Source organism: Castor canadensis, chromosome 3 (assembly GCF_047511655.1).
Source record: "Castor canadensis chromosome 3, mCasCan1.hap1v2, whole genome shotgun sequence".
NCBI lineage: Eukaryota > Metazoa > Chordata > Mammalia > Rodentia > Castoridae > Castor > Castor canadensis.
Genome location: NC_133388.1, coordinates 7,308,133 through 7,325,872, shown reverse-complemented (window position 1 = coordinate 7,325,872; position 17,740 = coordinate 7,308,133). Strand labels below are relative to the sequence as shown.

The window sequence follows — 17,740 nt, the reverse complement described above, 5'->3', positions numbered from 1 at the left end:
CATCAAGCTCCAACATCAGAACTTGGGACCTCTCACTCGTGCCCCCATTAGAGCCATCTCCTTTGAGTCCTTCTTGGAAGAGAAGACCTGGAAAAGGCAGGTCCTTACCTGTGAGGGAGCCTAGCTGACCTGAGGTGACCCCTTCTCATTTCTCCCTGATGCCCTGTCTTCCCCTCCCAGGTGGGTGCTTTGGGAGTCCAGTGTTTCTTGGCAAGTCAGGTGAAGACACTGTCACGTAAGACATCGTACAGTATACACAGATGCATCATAGATGGATATGTGTATATCCTCACCGAGGGTCAAAGTATCCAGCTTCTAACTTCACGTTGTCTTCAAGGAGACAGAACAAGGCTCGTGGACTGCCTTGACTTTGTGGAAATTTGCTGAAGGACACTCTATCCACCAAACACTGATCTTAGCCAAAAGGCCAGAAGCCATGAGACTTTATCCATTCTAAACCACTTTGTGCATTGTCTTTTGAGTGTGGCCCTAGGGTTCTTTCATCAAGGAGCAATGGGTCTTTGGAACACAGCCTGGTGTCTTTTGAAAGGGAGGCAAGGTTGAGAGGACAGGAGAGCCTTCAGGACACTTGGTCCTGAGGGGCATTCACACACCAGTGGGTTTTAGGAAGGAATTCATAGGAGGTCCCAGAACTGGGACTGAATCCCTTAAAGCCGAGAGTACCTGTGAGCCCTTTGGAACATGCTGGAATACCCCAGAGTGCAGACTGGACTGGAGAACATGTGATAAAGGGAGGGGAGTAAAAACAGAGTTGAAAAAGCAGGTCTTGGGTGGAGGAGACTAAAGGGATTCCTAACAGCTCCACTTCACAAGAAAAAAGACCTAGACCCAGGAACACAGATTCGAGTTGCTTTGAATGAGAGTTGGAAAGAAGGAAAGTATAACAACTTTTACTGACAGAACAAAGATGATTGTAAATCACAACAGCCAATGTATCTGGTGGGGGGTTACATAGGCCAGTTAAGATAAGGAAGGGACATTCTGACCACTGGACTGAGATGGTAATTATTACATTCTTAGCGAAAAAATTGGTCAGTCTGGGCTGTTCTTTGTCAAGCTATGGATAGTCAACCAGCGAAACATGCATCACAGAATGTTTACCTAATAGTCACATAGGTCAAATACTAAAGTCAGGAGTAATGGCGTGTTTTCTAAGGGCCTTATCTTACAGGCTCTTAAGGGTTGTCTTATCTTACAGGCCTACAATAAGCCTGCTGTTACCTCTCCTTGTGGGAGGAAGACATTTAGGAGTATTTAATTTCATGGCTTTTATCCAATCAGTCAATCAACCAACATGAATTAAATGCCTGTCCCAGTGCTGACCCTTTCCCACCCTTGCATCATTCTGCAAGGGATGACCCAGGCTGCAGAGGGCAAGGGGTTCAGAGGTGGGGACCACCTGGCTCCTGGTCATCCTCACTGGTCCTGGAGTTCCATATGCACCTCTTGGGAGAGGGAGGTGGGAGATGTGTGGTCGTGGGACACCCCATTCCCTGGAGACCCCCTCAGCCTGTCAGGCTGCACCTCTGAGCCAACCTCAACCACAGCTCCTTTCTCCTCTCCACCCCCATCACCTTTCTCAATGCTGGTTCTCCTGGCCTGGGCGGGGTGGTCAGGCTGCGACCACAAAGGTGGATGTGGAGGTACAGGCTGGGCTTCAAGTCTCCAGGGGAAGAACAAGCAGGCACCCAGAAGCCCCCAGGGCCTCAGGGAGAGGAGTGACATAAGAGAGTGTGGGCAGTAGGGAGTGAGAGGGCTCAAGGTCTGGACCTGGGTACCCTGGGGTACTGATCTGAACACCTGGAACCTTTGGCACTGTGGAGGGGCCCAATGGGAGCGGGACCCTTAGGGGCAAGGCCACTCTCATGGGGGCACAGCTTGGGTCTCCCAAGGTCTAGAGCCCCGAGTCTGGGAGCCTATTTCTCCTTGAAGCCACACAGCCTAATGAGCTGATGCTCAGCCATGGGGGCAGGGAGACCTGAAGGTCACCACCAAAGCAAGGCCCCAGGGCCAGGTGTATGGCAGGTTGGCGGCAGGTGGAGGCAGCCTGAGCATGAGAGGACAGGGTAGACCATGGTGTTCTCAGGATGGAGGACAGATGGGGTCCAGGCCTTCATGGATCAAGTAGTATGGCTCAGCAGTGTCCGCATGAGATTTTTTTTTTGTTTCTGGCGTGACTTTTAAATCAGTGCTTTTCTATAAGCTTTCTAACTTAATGACTACATGTAAAAAGTAATTTTAAAAAACTGATCCCCGGTTTTATTGAGAAATAAGATTTGTATGTATTTAAGGTGTATGAACTGATGATTCCATGTGCAAAGACACGGCGAAATGGTTGCCAGAATCAAATTAACTAACAGCATGACTTCGCGGAGCTGAAAATTTCATCTTCATCAGTTTCCATTCTGCTTTTTACTTATGCTCAGCAGGACCCACCTAGGCCAAGCTTTAGCAAAATATTCAACAGAGAACATATTGCTACTTAAAAGGGCTTGTGTATATTGACGATCCACCATGCCTCGACATCCTTTCATGGTGGTGCTTCTAAAGGATAGTGATAGTCACATGTCTCTTTAGAGATTCAACACTACACCTTCTTCACATGCTTTTGTGAGTTTTGTGTGTGTGTGTGAGAGAGAGACAGAGATAAAGAGAGAGAGTGAGTTTGTTTTGAGAGTGACAGTTGATATTTGGGATTAGATAGTAAAGCATTTAGCTGAACTCCTTGAGTCTTTCCTCAACATGTAATGTCGTTTGCAGCCTGAATGTCACCAGGACACTTTCCTTCCGTGCATTTTGATAAACCCTGATGCCGGCCAGGCCCAGGAGAGGCTGCCATGCCTGGGCTCTGCACTAGCATGCTTCGTGCACATGAAGTGCATGGCGCTTTGTGTTCACAGTTCGCTGCTTGTGAGTCTGTGGATCCGTCCTGCGCAACCCCCCTGCGCTCTTTCTGCGCCTCTCAGCAGTCCCGCGGGGGCGCATGCGCTGTGCGGCCAGGGTCTGCAAAGCGCTTTCCTGAGCCTTGTTGGAATTCCCAGCAAGTCGTTTCCACCGTGCCCTGGTCGCGGAAACATGAGAAAACATACTTTAAATAGATCGACCTACATCTCATGTGTGATGACATGAGAGAATTTCCTGGAAACACCTTTTTTTTTTTTTAATTTGAAGGGTTTTTACAGATATTGACTTTGGTTTTCTTTGTGCCTGTTTAAGCTGCAGACTGTTAGTGGGTCAAGTTCACCTACTTGCAACCTCAAGCATTTGAAAAGGCGTCTACCAAAGAAGCAATTCAAGGGCGTTCTTAATAGCTGAATAGCTTTGTTAAAGGAAAATGCTGGTGATGGTAACACAGGGAAGAGGCAGGTTTTCTGTATGTTCATATATATGCATGCATATGTATGTGAATGACAGTCGCCCCTCCAATAAACACCCAAGAACCCTGCAACAGAGCCTCAGGACCTCAGTGCCCAGCACACGCAGGGCTGGTCAGAGAGCTCCATGTTCTCTCTCCTCGGGTGACTAAAGCTGGATACAAGAAGCACCCCCTTGGGGCTCTGGACTAGCCAACCTCCCATGTTCAGGGGCTTCTCCAGGGCAGAGCCAGAACTTACCAGGAGGCCAGTGTCCCCTACACCCCCTAGAAGCCCTTCATCACCTCTGGGCACTCAGCAGGCCTGAGGTTTCCTGAGGCAGGCGGACAGGGCTTTATCGCTTTATGGCAGCCTCTATATCCCTGGCAACTTAGTGAGGCACAAACCTCAGGTCCTCCTGGGACCCAGCACTGGGCAGGGCATAAAGAGGCAGAAGAGGGTTTGCTCTAACCCTCAGAAACACACAGAACGAAAGGCCCCCTGTGGCCTCCTGAGCCCAGCCAAGCACCCAAACATGAGTACCCCAGGGCTCTACCACAACCACCAAACCCCAACCTGTCAGAAAACACTGAAGTCCCACCTAAATTAGCAACAGGGCCTTGCTAGGTGTGAGGTCTGGGAATTGGCCAATAAATAGGGCAATTGAGAGGGAGAGACAAAGAGATATGTGTATAGGTGGAAGGAAAGAACAGACCCTTACCTTGGCTGAAAAGTTTAAGGGAATGGCAAAAAAGTTGAGTCACTGAGATAAATAGTTTAAGGCAAAATTTTAAAAAATTGAAATCACTGCAAAAATATCCACAACAACCAAAATATCAAATTTTAAATAAAGACAGTACTTAATCTGCACTTTCACAGCCCCCTCTTCTGCCCCCTACTCTGGACTTGCTGTCCAGTAAGAGAGAGCCCTAGAGGTAAGTTTATGTTTTTGTTGGCAGTACTGGGGTTTGAACTCAGGGCCTATGTCCTTGCTAGGGCAGTGCTCTACCACTTGAGCCACACCTCAGCCCTTTTTGCTTTAGTCCCAAGTTCTGCCCAGCCTGAGCAGAGCCTCTTGGCCAGGTCTGGTCCATGAGAGGAAAAGGGTGACCTCTCCTTGACATGGAATGAGCAGTGGGCCCAGCGAATACACATCTGACCCATGAGACAGGCTAGTGGAAGAATCGCTGCCCATTTCACACCCTTAGTTCTGCCAGGATAGTGTGGTTGCTTCCTGATGGTCCCTCATCTCCCTTCTCACTCTTCCCACCTGTCCCCATGAGCAGGTGACTTTGGCCTCCTGTGGAACTCTGCCCAGCATCCTCTTCCAGGACCACCACATCTTCCCTTCGCCATGTAAACATACTGTCCTCAGAGTGTCCCTAGCCACCCTGTGCTGCTCAGGGAGGGCCACTTGCCACAACAAGGCCAGTTGCCACCTTGAACCAGGATTTCCTAGCTCAGGACCAGTGGTGGCAGGAAATTCCACTCTGAGGCTGGCTGTACCCTTCCTGGCTCGGTGCCAGTTGTCCACCTTTCCCTGCAGCTCATCTGTCTCCCATTCTTGAAGCAAACATGACAAACACAGGCACTGTGAGCTCTGGGGGTGGGGAATTCTTTGTGCTTTTCTGAGTGTTAATTTTTCAAATATAAAAGAAAAAGGCCAGGCACAGTGCTGCACATTTGTCATCCCAGCTGTGAGAGAGGCTTAAATAGCAGGATCTCGGTCCAGGCTTGTCAGGGTAAAAGAGCCAGATCCTATCTGAAAAATAAACTAAAGCAAAAGGACTAGGGTGTGGCTCAAGTACACCTGCCTAGCAAGTATGAGGCCCTGAGTTTAAACTTCTGTACCACCATCAAAAAATAAAATAAAATACAAAATGAAAAAGTATCTTTTGGTAATAATACACAGTGAGGTAAAAACAAGGTCTTGCCAGGTGTGAAAGGGGAGGCTCAAATCTCTTGACATTTTTTTCATGTGACAGCAGTTTCAAGTTTTTATTCCTCTTGAAAACTTTTGGGAGGTTTCTTGGCCTCAAAGAGTTTTTTGGGAATGAACATTACAATGGAAATAGGCATGCCAGCATAAGCTATTCAAGGAAGTCCAGGCAAAGGGAAGTTTTTGGGGTTTTTTTCCCTCCAGGTTGTGGTTCTGGTGGGTTCTTGTTATAAGTCTGAGAACCCTCTCCTTCATATATTTTTTTTTTTTTTTTGTGATTAGGGCTTGACACAAGAAGGTCCATTTTGATTCTGTCCTGCAATTCCATTACAAAAACAAACCCTTCTGACACCCTAAGAAAAGGACACAGATTCACTGTAAATAAGGAAAGAATCACAGTGTTCTTACAAAAGCAGGAGCTAGACACAGGCCAAAACACACCAAGAGGAAACAGGTCCCATAAATTTTGATAGTGCCAGGAGGACCAGCACTTACACTAGACACAGTGAAGCACATTCCTGAGGCACGGACCTCAACGCAAACTGCCACCAGCAGCTAAGCAAAAGGGTCTTGGCAGTTTCTGCAGACACAGAATTATCTCTTCTGGGTTCAGTAAATAGTGGCCTGTGCACTATGGTTTGTGTGAACCCTTTTTGGAAGGATTCACCAGAAACAGTGAACAGAGTTTAGCTTTGGAATAAAAGACTCTGTACCCTAGGAAGAAAACCTGAGTTTTTGATTCTAGACTTTTCTCTGTGGCTGAATTTCATCACATGCGCAGGTGACTTTAATGTAAGTGGGTTGCCAAAGTAGAAAAGGATTGTGAATCATTTTGGTTCTCTTCTTTATGCTTCCTGCATTGAAAAAGAAATGTGAATGAACTTTTAAATGGCTTGCCCCTAAGTTCATGAAGCCCCATGCCCTAGGCTCCCAGGGTCCTTCCATACACTGGGTCCCTTCTGCAGAAGCACACTCCCACCCCTCGACTCTTCCTGCTCAGAGGCCTCTCCTTGCTCTAAGGCCTTCACTAATGGCCACCAGAGGCTGCTCTGCCAGGTCCCTTGGCTGCCCAGCATCCTTTCTCCACAGGGTGTCTCTGCTTCCCTATGTATGTGTTGAGAGCAGCTACCCCCCACCCCAGTGTTGGGGCAGTGGGAGGACAAGCCTCTGTCATGATGTACATGGACCTGTCAGAGCTGTTAGCTGCAAGTGACAGAAGCTGCCTTTGCATGGCTTCTGCAGAAACTGAGCTTATCAGAGGATCACTTGGGATGGGAGAGCTCTAGGACTTCAGTCTTGCTCGGGCTATTCCCTGTCTCTGTCTCCACGGTGTCACCCCAGAAACTCAACCTTGCAACCATCAAGTCCACCAGAAAGTCCTCCCCCGGCCCATGCTTCCCAAAAAGGGTCACTGCAGAAGTTTTTGTGATGAAAGCAAGGTGGGTGACTCCATTCCTGGTCACCTAGGGCAGTCTCGGGTGAGAACTAATACCCTGGTATAATTAATAATAATGGCCTTTCTCACTATAGTCCCCCTTTGGACCACAGATAAGTCAACCCAAAGTTGGGTCACATGAGCAGACTCCCACCTTGTTCAGTGTCTTCCACAAAGGTGCTCTACCACCCACAAGGTGAAAACTTCCTCCATATAAGGAGGTCCGATGGGCCCCCTAAAACCCAGTCACACTCCCCTTCCCCAGTAAAAGGAAACAGTCCTCACCTAACAAGCCACTAGGAATCAGCTCCTCTTCCCCCAGAGGGCTGCCTGGTGGGGTTCACACCCTGGTCCCACATTCCAGCCCTAGTGGGGCTTATTTACCCCTGCTGTATAACAGGGATGGTGACAAAAGGACGAAATTCTGGAATAAAGGGGATAATCCAAGGGAGGCCTTCTCCCTGCTCCATACCCATCAGCAGCCATTAGCTGTAATTGTGGTAGCTCCTCAGGTCACAGCTGGGCCTCACCACCTAGTGGTCAATGGTGGAAGTGTATTTGGCTCATTGTCCACCTGGTGGTGACTTTGCCCAGGTGAGGCCCACAGCACTGAGGTCTTCAGCTTAAAACACAAGGGAAAAATCAAGTGGGGACATTTTCTAAGACATAAGACAATGAATGCTTAAAGGCTCAGCGCTCTTTTAAGAAAATCCTAAAAACAAAAACAAACAAAAAAAACCCCACAGGTTGAGGCCCCTAGGGAATGGAATGACAGTGATTATAGCACCCAGGGGCACTGTTACACACCAGGCACTTAGCACACTTAAACATGGTATCTCCTGTTTAACCCTTACAGCCACTTAGGACAGTGGCTTCTCATTGTTTGCTCCAACCTCTAGTAAGAGATGCTTTTAACCTGGTCAGGCTCACACTGATTATGCACAATATGCAGGAGGTGGAGACTGGAAAGATTGCAGTTTGAGGCCAAACTGGGCAAAAATTTAGTGAGATTCTGTAATTTAACCAATAAACTGGGTGTAGTGTTGCACACCTGTAGTCTCCACTATTCAAGAGGTCTTAGGTAGGAGGATTGCAGCCCAAGGTCAGTCAGGGCAAAAAATGAAAGACCCTAGCTGAAAAATAACTAAAACAAAAAGGGCTAGGGGTGTGGAGGGTGTTGGGAGCATGGTGGGACAAGGGAGTCAGAAACTAATACAGGCCTAAGGGGGATAATGACTGTCACCCAAACGACATGTCACAGCTTTCTCAGCTTTGTCCAGTCTGTGTTCTCATTTGACTCCTATAAGAACTCAGGGGGAGACAGGGCAAGAACATTAGCTCCAGTCCATAGATAGGGACAATGAAGTCCAATACAAGCCAGTGAGAAACAACTGCAGGGCTCACAGCCACCACTCAGCTCCCTACTACAGAAGGGTCAGGTCCCAGCCAATCACTGCTGGCCCCTTTAAGGTCAGACAGAGACCACTGGGGAATCAAAGAAGTACCTCCCAGAGTGAGGCAGCCTGCTGCAGCCACACCCCCAAAGGCAAAACTGAGTCTGTCCAATGCAAACGCCAGGAAATATGGGGCACAGCCATGACCCCTTGAAGAAGTAATCAGGCAAATCTGAAATGTGGGACATGCTACTGGATAAATGGTCCAGTTTCCTAAGTGAACAAATGGTATTAAACCAAGGAGGGGGTCATTCCAGATTAGAAGACACTTCTAAGTGATGGGAGAGACATTAGCATACACAGGTCAATCTTGTGAAGATTTAGATAATTTAAATGTGACACTGAGTATTCAGTGATATTAACCCTATTTACTAAGTCTGGGTTTAATGGATCCATTTATTTTATTTTATCTTTTTACTTTTTGTTGAGCAATTCTAACAATTTTTTTTTAAATAACAACTGATAGATCCTGACTTTTATTGTCCCTTAGGGACCTCTCAAAGAACAAGAATAGAGCTGGGTACCAGTGGCTTATGCCTGTAATCCCAGCTACTTGAAAGGCTGAGATCGGGAGGATTGTGGTGCAACGACAGCCTGGGCAAGTAGTTCTTAAAACCCCATCTCCAAGATATCCAGAGCAAAATGGACTGGAGGTGTGGCTCAAGCCTAGAGCACTTGCTTTGCAAGTAGGAAGCCCTTAGGTCAAACCCCAGTCACACCAAAAAAAGAAAACCAAAATAGCAAAAAAAAAAAAAAAAAAAAAAAAGAAAAGAAATAGAAATGTACTTTCTGTGTTTTAGAAAAAACAGAGCAAAATTCATTGTCTTAAAATTACCACATGGGCTCATTCATTCAAGCAGTAATAAATCTAAGATACATTTTAGAATCATAGAGACTTTGTTTTTCCCATCTATTGAAACAGTTTGTTATTTCATCATCCTGGGAACTATTTCAACACTATTTACTGAGTATTTCTAATGTTGCTAAAAGAGTGTAAAATAACAAGGAAACAGAAGATGGAAGAGATTGCCTAAAACAGTAACACCACAATGAGAGAACCCATCCCACCACATCATCCTTCCGTTTTCTCACCCCATGGCCCAAAGTATTCCATCAACTTCCAAGGAGGTGTCAAGGAGGTCTGGAGGCTGGCTTTCCCTTCTTCCACTTTTATCTAACAACACAGCTGAGCATTCAGGAACTGTAACAGTAAAGGGGAAAACTGACCCAGGGAGACATTTCACTGTCACCAGGCAATCAAAATCAGGTGGGGACTGGGCGTGGTGGTTCATGCCTGTAATCCTAACTGTTTGGGAGGCAGCGATAGGAGATAACAGTTCAAGGCCAACCCAGGAAAAAGTAAGACCTTATCTCAAAGAACAAGTACAGCATGGTGTAGGTGCCTATAATCCCAGCTATGCAGGAGATGAAGGTAGGGTGTTTGGGGGTCCAAGGCTCACCCTGGCAAAAGCAAGAGACTCTATCTGAAAAATTTCTAAAGCAAAAAAGAGATGGAGGACCCAAGTGGTAGAGCACCTGTTTAGCAAGAACAAGGGCCTGAGTTCAAAACCCCAGTACCACCAAAAAGAAAAAGTCGTTGTGGAGGACAGTGTCTCTCTAGCTGGATGTTAAAGATGATGGCAAAATCAACAGAATGAGAGAAATCTCAGTGAGTCTGCAGGTGACCACATCTTAGGTACCTTTTTTTTAATGGTTATTTTTTTCTTTATTATTGTGCTGGATGGGGGTACACTGTAACATTTGCACAAGTTCTTACAATGTATCCAATATGTCACACATGAATTCATCCCCTCTATAGTTCTCCTTTGCCCTCCCCCCCCCAGATTCCTGGAATAGTTTCAACAGGTATCAATTTTGCATTTATACACATGTGTACACATTTTTTGCACCGTATTCACCCTCCTACCTCCTTTCCCATTCACCTCCCCTCTCCCATGGTGTCAGCTCTCCCACCTGGCCAGGACTTGTTCTACCTCCTGTTTTCCAATTTTGTAGAAGAAAAAAGAGAAAAGAGAAAATGAAAAACATGACATGGGAGTTTCCTTGTGGTATTTCCATGTATGTATGTATTATAACCCCAATCGGTTTATCTCTTCTAATTTTCTACATTTTACCCTTAGTCCATTTCTTATGGTAGTTTCAGTGGGGTTAAGATTTCTATAGTCATTCTTGTATAGAGAGTATATCAACCATATTCAAGTTCTTAGTTTCCCTACCCAGCCCGTGCATGACCTCCTCTTAGTGTGACCAGCATTTCATAGTATTGCTGAATTTGTATTAGGTCTATATTCCACAAATGAGGGAGAACATGCAGCTTTTGGCCTTCTCTGTCCAGCTAACTTCACTTAAGATGATGCTCTCAAACCCATATTTCCAAGGATGGAAGGAAAAATCATGTTCAGACAGTCAACAGGACAGACTTCACATGGTATCTTGCAATAAGAACTTGGACTGCTGGCAGAGTGGCTCAAGTGGTAGAGCACCTGCCTAGCAAGCATGAAGCCTGAGTTCAAACCCCAGTACACACACACCACACACACACACAAAAGAACTTTTTGGGGGAAGGGGAGATAAAGGAGAATGAATTCAACTATGATATATTGTAAGAACTTTTGTAAATGTTACAGTGTACCCTCAGTACAACAATAATATGATAATAATTTTTAAAAACTCTCCAAAACAAACAAACAAAAACAAAATCCTTGGCTACCACATTTTTCTAAAAGGACACGTGGCGGCATTCTTTCACATTTTTTACATTCATGAACAAAATGTGATGCACCTCCTAAGGGGAGGAATGTTGAAGGCAGATGTATAGATGAAAGTACCAGAAGAAATACGTGATGTAGAATTTTTTAAATGAATTGATTATTATAATGGGTGTCTATAAATCAAAAAAGGAAAATGTTTTATAGTCATGAAGCAAGGAAAATGACCATGCTTTCTTTGAAAAAATTATGTGTTGAAGATTTCAAAAGGTTCTTCCAAATACTGCCTTTTAAGGATGCTTGTGCAAGGAAAAGTACTGACAGAGTAGAGCCCAGCAAGAGTGTATTCGAGAATTGGTATTTACAAGATCAGTGTTCCAGGTTCGTGCAACACAAGGGACAAGTCACTAGTGGCAATCAAGAGATGCTGCCCATGTACCTTCAAATTCACAAACATGCAATAAAAAGTTAGGGTTGTGATGTTTGAATTTTTGTTAAGATTCTAATAAAGCTGGTTGCTATCCTTTTATTCTTACTTAAAATTATTTCTAAATTTCTTAAACAAAATATAGCCAGCCACTGGTGTCTCATACCTGTAATCCTAACTACTTGGGAGGCTGAGATCAGGAGAATCATGACTCCAGGTCAGCCGGGGGAAAAAAGTTTGTGAGAGTCCTCTCAACAGGAAAAAAAGGCAAGTGCCTGTAAATTAGGAGGATCACAGTCCAGGCTGGCCTGGGTAAAACGTGAGACCCCATCTCCAGAATAACCAAAGCAAAAAGGACTGGGGGCATGCCTCGAGCAGTAGAACACATGCTTCACAAGTGTGAAGTCCTGAGCTCAAACTCCAGTGCCAACAACAACAACAAAAAAAAGGAAAACAAAGGTAGCTAAGCCAAGCTCAGAAAGACAATATCACATTTTTGCTCATATGTAGAATCTGTACTAAAACAATGATGGTAGTGCTGGTGGTGATGGTGGCGGGACATGATTGCAAAAGGGGGATACTCAGAGGGTCGAATCAACAGGAGGGGAGAGGAGGAAAACAGCGAGTACTGGGGGTGAAGAGGATTGAAGTATGTCACATATATAAATGAAGATAGCAAGATGGAACCCAGCAAATATATTTGAAAAGGGGGGAGGAGAGAGCCAGGCTAAGGGAATATAATAGGGGGTGAACTTGTTCAAAGTACACTACTGAATACGTCCGTGGAATTAGCACAATGAAACACCTTTGTGCTGTTAATGTATGCTAATAAAATAGTAAAAAATAAAAAATAAATAAATAAAACTAACTTATGTACAAGGTTGAGCATGTGACACAAACTTACATTCTTGGAATGCACTTTGAAATTGATGCTTGAAAAAAGAAAAAAGAAAATGTAAAAGTCCTTTGGACCCAGATGACCAAGATGGGCAGGGTGATGCTGGCAGGGAGGGATTGCCCTTCATGTCGCAAGTGTAACGATGGCACTGTGCTTACCTAGGAGAATGACTTGTTTGAGAAATAAATGAATAAGTGTATACCATGCCCTTCTTTGTTTGTTTATTCGTTCATTCATTTTTTTTTTGAGGTACTGGGGTTTGAACTCAGGGCCTACACCTTGAAACACTCCAGCAGCCTTATTTTTATGATAGGTTTTCAAGATAGGGTCTCATAAACTATTTGCCTGGGCTGGCTTCAAACCAAGATCCTCCTGATCTCTGCCTCCTGTGTAGGTGGGATTACAGGCATGAGCCACCAGTACCCAGCCTTATTTTTAATTTATGGGGGGGGGGGCTCATTATGTTGTCCAGACTGGCCTCAAACTCCTGTTATCAAATGATCAGGAGGATCACGGTTCAAAGCCAATCCAGGCAAATAGTTTGCAAGATCCTATCTCGAAAAACCCTTCACAAAAATAGGGCTGGTGGAGTGTCTCAGGGTGAAGGCCCCAAGTTCAAGCCCCAGTACTGAAAACAAAAAAAAAAAGTTTTCGTTATGGCTGGAGGCATGACTCAAGCAGTAGAACACCTACCTCTCAGGTGCAAAGTCCTGAGTTCAAGCCCCAATACCTGGAAAAATACAAGCTGGTACTACTTGGGAGGCTAAGATTGGGAGTATCATGGTTTGAGGCCAGCCTGGGCAAACAGTTCATGAGAGCCCATCTCCAAAAATGAACTGGAGGTATGGCTCATGTAGTAGAATGTCTGTTTTGCAAGCGTGAAGCACTGAGTTCAAACCCCAGTCCCATTTAAAAAAGAAAACAAAAAAAACAGGAGAATTCCTCAGCAATGGGAGTGCAACTAACCCAGCACGGAATGTGTGTTCACCTCCACTCACCAGCCTTGGTCCATCACAACTTCTCTGCTGCCTCTGCCTGGGGAGGGGTGGGACTAGAGGAAGCGCCCCATGATGGCAGTGATGGACTCTGCCAGTGATCAGGGCTGCTGATCACTTTTGCTGGGAGCCCCCTTCTTTGGCTGCCCCTGGGGAGTGCATGGCCCCCTCCCAGGAATCCTGAGACAAGGGCCAGCACTAAGCCAGCAGGAGAGCTAGGAGCAAGTGCTCCACCTGCCTGACTCAAACTGACCTTGCCAAGTGCCAGTCTACTGATCAGTGTAGTTAGGTCCACCTTTTGATAGCCTAAGACTGAGCTCCTCTTCCCCTGGACCACACGGGACTAGGCTGGGTCTTGGGCCAGGAGGCTGGGGACCAGGTGGCCAAGACCAGGCCAGTCTTCTTCTCAGATCCCCCTCTTCTCCTAGAATGTCCCTGAGATGTCTGGCTACTGACTAAGCTGAAAGGTGTCCAGTTGTGATAGGGCCTTCTAGAGTGACCAGCAAGCCCTGGTTTCAAAGCCATGATAGCCATGCATCCCAGGCAAAGCAGCAGCCTATCCTATGACTGACTTTCCCTTAACTTAAATAAGCAAGGGGACTACACCCAAGTTATTCTTCCCAACTGGAAAACTTCTCTACATTAGATATGTCGGGGAGACAGCTACACCTCCATCCATACACATACACAGACAGAGCTTAAGGCAGAGTTCCTCTTAAGGTATCTCCACCTCTTGAGTGTGGACCACTGTAAGAAACACATCTTGCATTATTGTGCAGTGCGTGTGTGTGCACATCCACTCAGGTATGAAAACAATGACAGCAAAGAAGAGTCTGAGCTCAAATACCTGGACCCTCTCACCAGGGGCCAAAGGCACAGGGGTAGTCCATCTCATGAGTGGGGGCTGCTTTTTTGGGAGAAAGGTATGGTAGGGGAGGGGGGCTATGCAGGCCCCCCCTCCCCAGGCCCCCTCAGTAAAAATTCAGAAAGAATCAAAGGTCAGTCTGGTCCATTCCTGGTCCATGAAGAAGAAAATGCTGGGCAGGAGAAACTTCTGCTATTTGCTGGATCATGAGCAAGCTCGAGGCGGGTGCAGGCAGGGGCACAGAGCTGCATGCAGTGGCCGAGTTGCCTGTGCCATAGGTAACTACCACTCTGGCCCTGCAAACGTCATCCATGAGAGAAGAATTCCTATGTGCCACACTGTGCTGTGGGCTTTCCCTGTGTGCTCAGTGCAGTGGCCAATGACCACACCAAACCACTCTGAGAATTAAAATAAGTGTAGCAGAAAGCAGATGTCAAATGCATGAGCTCATGGTCAAATCTCTCCCATGCCCACCTCCTGCCACCCCCAGAGGTCACCCGCTGCCTGAGCTGCCAACTTCATTCAGCAAACAGCGTGCTTATAAACAGCTGACCCAGATTCCCGGCCTGAATTAGGACGTCTCCCAGGCAGTCGAGGAAGTACCGGGATGAATTTAAATGTTGCTCAGAAGCAGCAAAGCTTGAAAACAAGCTCGGGCTGCTCTTCCGTGGAGACAGTGATGCCGGCATTATCCAAAGGCCACAGCCCCAAGCAAGCAAGTCACTGGGACAACACTACTTATGCATCTCTCTCCCTCAAGCCCCAGGCTGTCTCACAGAACCTCTGTAGATTGTATGCTTTAATTATTCTGCATTCTAGCCCAGGCCCCATGACCTGATTTTCCATCCTCCCTCCTCAGAAACCTACATGGTAGCAACAGAATTATTTTCCATTTTGACCCCAGCATCCATCAAACAGGAACTTGATCCTCAAAGTGAAAGGTGGGAGTATCAGGAAGCAGGAAGTAACTAGTGACAGACACATTAGTTAGGGTCACAGCTCCCCTTGACCTGTCACCATGGAGGAAAGTAGAGGGGACAGGTCCAGGCCAATAATGCCCAGGAGTGTGTGTGGCCATCAGAATGAGCCTCTCCAACTTCCAGCTCTAGGGAGCGTCCCTGGCCCAGGGTTCCAGTTACTGAGCTCTGAAACTCATCTTTCCCACAGGTTGCTCCCAGCCAGTGACCTAGTGTGGCAAGGACATGAAGGCAGGCCTGTTCCGAATATGTCATAAACTAGCAGGCTGGGGTCCTTCTGCTCTGCCCCACCCAGATAGAAACTGTGGGCAGATGAGAAGTTCCTTCAGTTATTCCAGGCCCTCAGCAAGTGCTCATAAGCAGCAGCAGTGGATGACAGCAGGCAGCAGCAGCTGGACCTGGGCTTTTCACAGTGAGGGCAGCAGCAGAGGGTCCCAGGCCTTGGGGGTCAGCCTGAGGCCTTTAACAGCTAGGGCTGTGCAGGGAGTTCCATGCCTCAGGGTTGGAGTCCAGGTCAATAGACAGCCCACAGCAAGGGTATATTATAGCTTTTACTGTGGGTTCAGGCCCAGAACGTTTGATAGCCTACTGTAGGGCATCTCTCTGCCATCCAACCAGTCTGCTTCACTTTCACTCTTGCTGCTGCTTGCCCCATGGGCTGCACATGTCATTTCCATCACTTTTGCCTCCACCACTGTGGTTCCAATGGATTACCCAGTCAAATCCTGCCCCTACTGCTGTGGTGGCCCTGGTCAGTTCCTCTGTTTCCACCAATGGGGGAGGCCCCAACCAGCTTCTGTCAACCTCAGTGCCACTCCTGATGATGGCTTCTGCTACCTTAGGAATCATCTGCTCTTGCCCTTGCCCCTCTGCTGCTGCTGCTTCTGCTGTCCCAGGTGTGATGCACCTGACTGACCCAAGGCTGCTCCTGCTGAGGGCTCCAATGTCATGGGAGCCATCTGTCAGCTCTTGCTTTTGCCGTCAGCTCTGCCTCACTTGCTGCTGCTACTTCTGTTGCCATTTCTCTTTTCTTTCTTTCTTTTTCAGTACTTGGATTTGAACTCAGAACTTTGTGCTTGCTAGGCAAGGGCTCTACCACTTGAGCCACACCCCTGGTCCTTTCTCCGTTACCAAGTCAACTGTTCTACTAATGACTAGAATCGAAATTAGACAAGGGGGGAATAAGAAGGATTGGGGGCATGGCTCAAGGGACAGAACGCCTGCCTAGCAAGCTCAGGCCTTAAGTTCAACCCTTAGTATCACCAGGAAGTGAAAAAGTAGGCAAGGAAGACTACTGAGAGCTGTCTTTATTGGACCTACTATTGCAACACCAAGGAAAAGTGTAAAACTTGACTCTCCACTACTCACAAAGTAAGCTGAGCAGCCTACTTATATAGCCAGAAAGTGGGTATGACAAGGATGTCTATACCAATCATGGCAATCCCCTCTTGCAAATGAAGGACTGTGTTTGTACCAGTCACAGTTCTTCTGCTGGGCCACCAGGGAAGGAAGTATTCTGCCTCTGGTCTTGTTGAAAGTGGTTGCAGCATCTTCCAGAGTTCAATTTGATTTGCAGTGGCAAAAGTCCAGTGCAAGCTGCTTCCTGGGACAGTGCGTTCTGGAGTCAGAGTTCTGCTGGCAGGAGGGCAGTCTGGCTGCCTGGATGGCAGTCCTTTGCTCAAGGTAACAAGAGCCTCTGGGAAGGATCAATTAAGGACTCTCCAGCCCCAACATCTCAGCACAGTTAAAGCAGGAAAAAGTAAATAATGGAAGAGGTGCTTACAACAAAGGCTTATCAGTAACAGTCCTTTAACAGTATTGAACAGTGCTCTAACAATGCCCCAGGGAAAGGTAGGTCCTTACCATCTATTTCAGACAGGTAACACTTGGTGGCCAGTTTTGGCTCTAGGATTCATTGACAGCAGTGCAAACCTTCCTAGGCCACTCAGTGCCCAAGGGCACTCCAACCTTTCCTCTATCCCATGAAACCTGACCTGGTCTCCCTGGGGGCAGCAGGCCCTGATCTACAGTTGACCCATCTGGGACTCACCTACCCCACCCCAAGCCTTGCACCATGGCCTCCTCTATGTACACAGCCCAACAAAATAGTTTTTGCTCCAGGGAAATTAAGCACAAAAAAAACCATCCAGGCACTGCAGAGCAGGATTGCTCCAAAAGGAGACCAACAACCTGTGTTTACAGATTCTATCAGAAACACAAATATTGCAACAAATGACCAGAAGCTTGAAATTAGCCTGCTAAACACAAGTGAGATAAGGGGGAAGTATGAGCAGCACAAAATCATGATGGAAGGCATTACAAAGAAAAAGAGCCAAGCAGAAAGCTGGACCATGGAAAGCATGGTTGGAAGTTCAGAACACAATAGGTGAAATAAAGAGCAGACAACACAGTTGAGGAGCAGATTGGAAGATGGGAAGATCTGATGGAAGAAACTTCCTAGAAGGAAGAGGAGTAGGACGAAGAAACGGAAAATGAAAATGCCAAGAAAGTAGTGGGTAGAAAACAACTGCCCAGAGAGATGGTGGATAGAAAATGGAAATGCCAAAAGAGGCAGTGGATAGACACAGAATTCTTAACAGCCAGATGTAAGAGAGCCAAGAGAAGCCAGCTACACATCTAAAGAAAT

At 46.7% G+C, this 17,740-nt stretch overlaps 1 long non-coding RNA gene across 1 annotated transcript in view; it reads right to left on the bottom strand.

Moving 5' to 3' along the window:
• Positions 1–1,342: 1,342 nt before the first annotated feature.
• LOC141421471 (uncharacterized) overlaps positions 1,343–17,740 on the bottom strand; it is a 33,040-nt gene continuing 16,642 nt past the window's right edge. Inside the window, exon 3 of the long non-coding RNA XR_012445997.1 lies at positions 1,343–3,082. This is a non-coding gene — a long non-coding RNA (uncharacterized lncRNA). The remainder of the gene's footprint in view (positions 3,083–17,740) is intronic.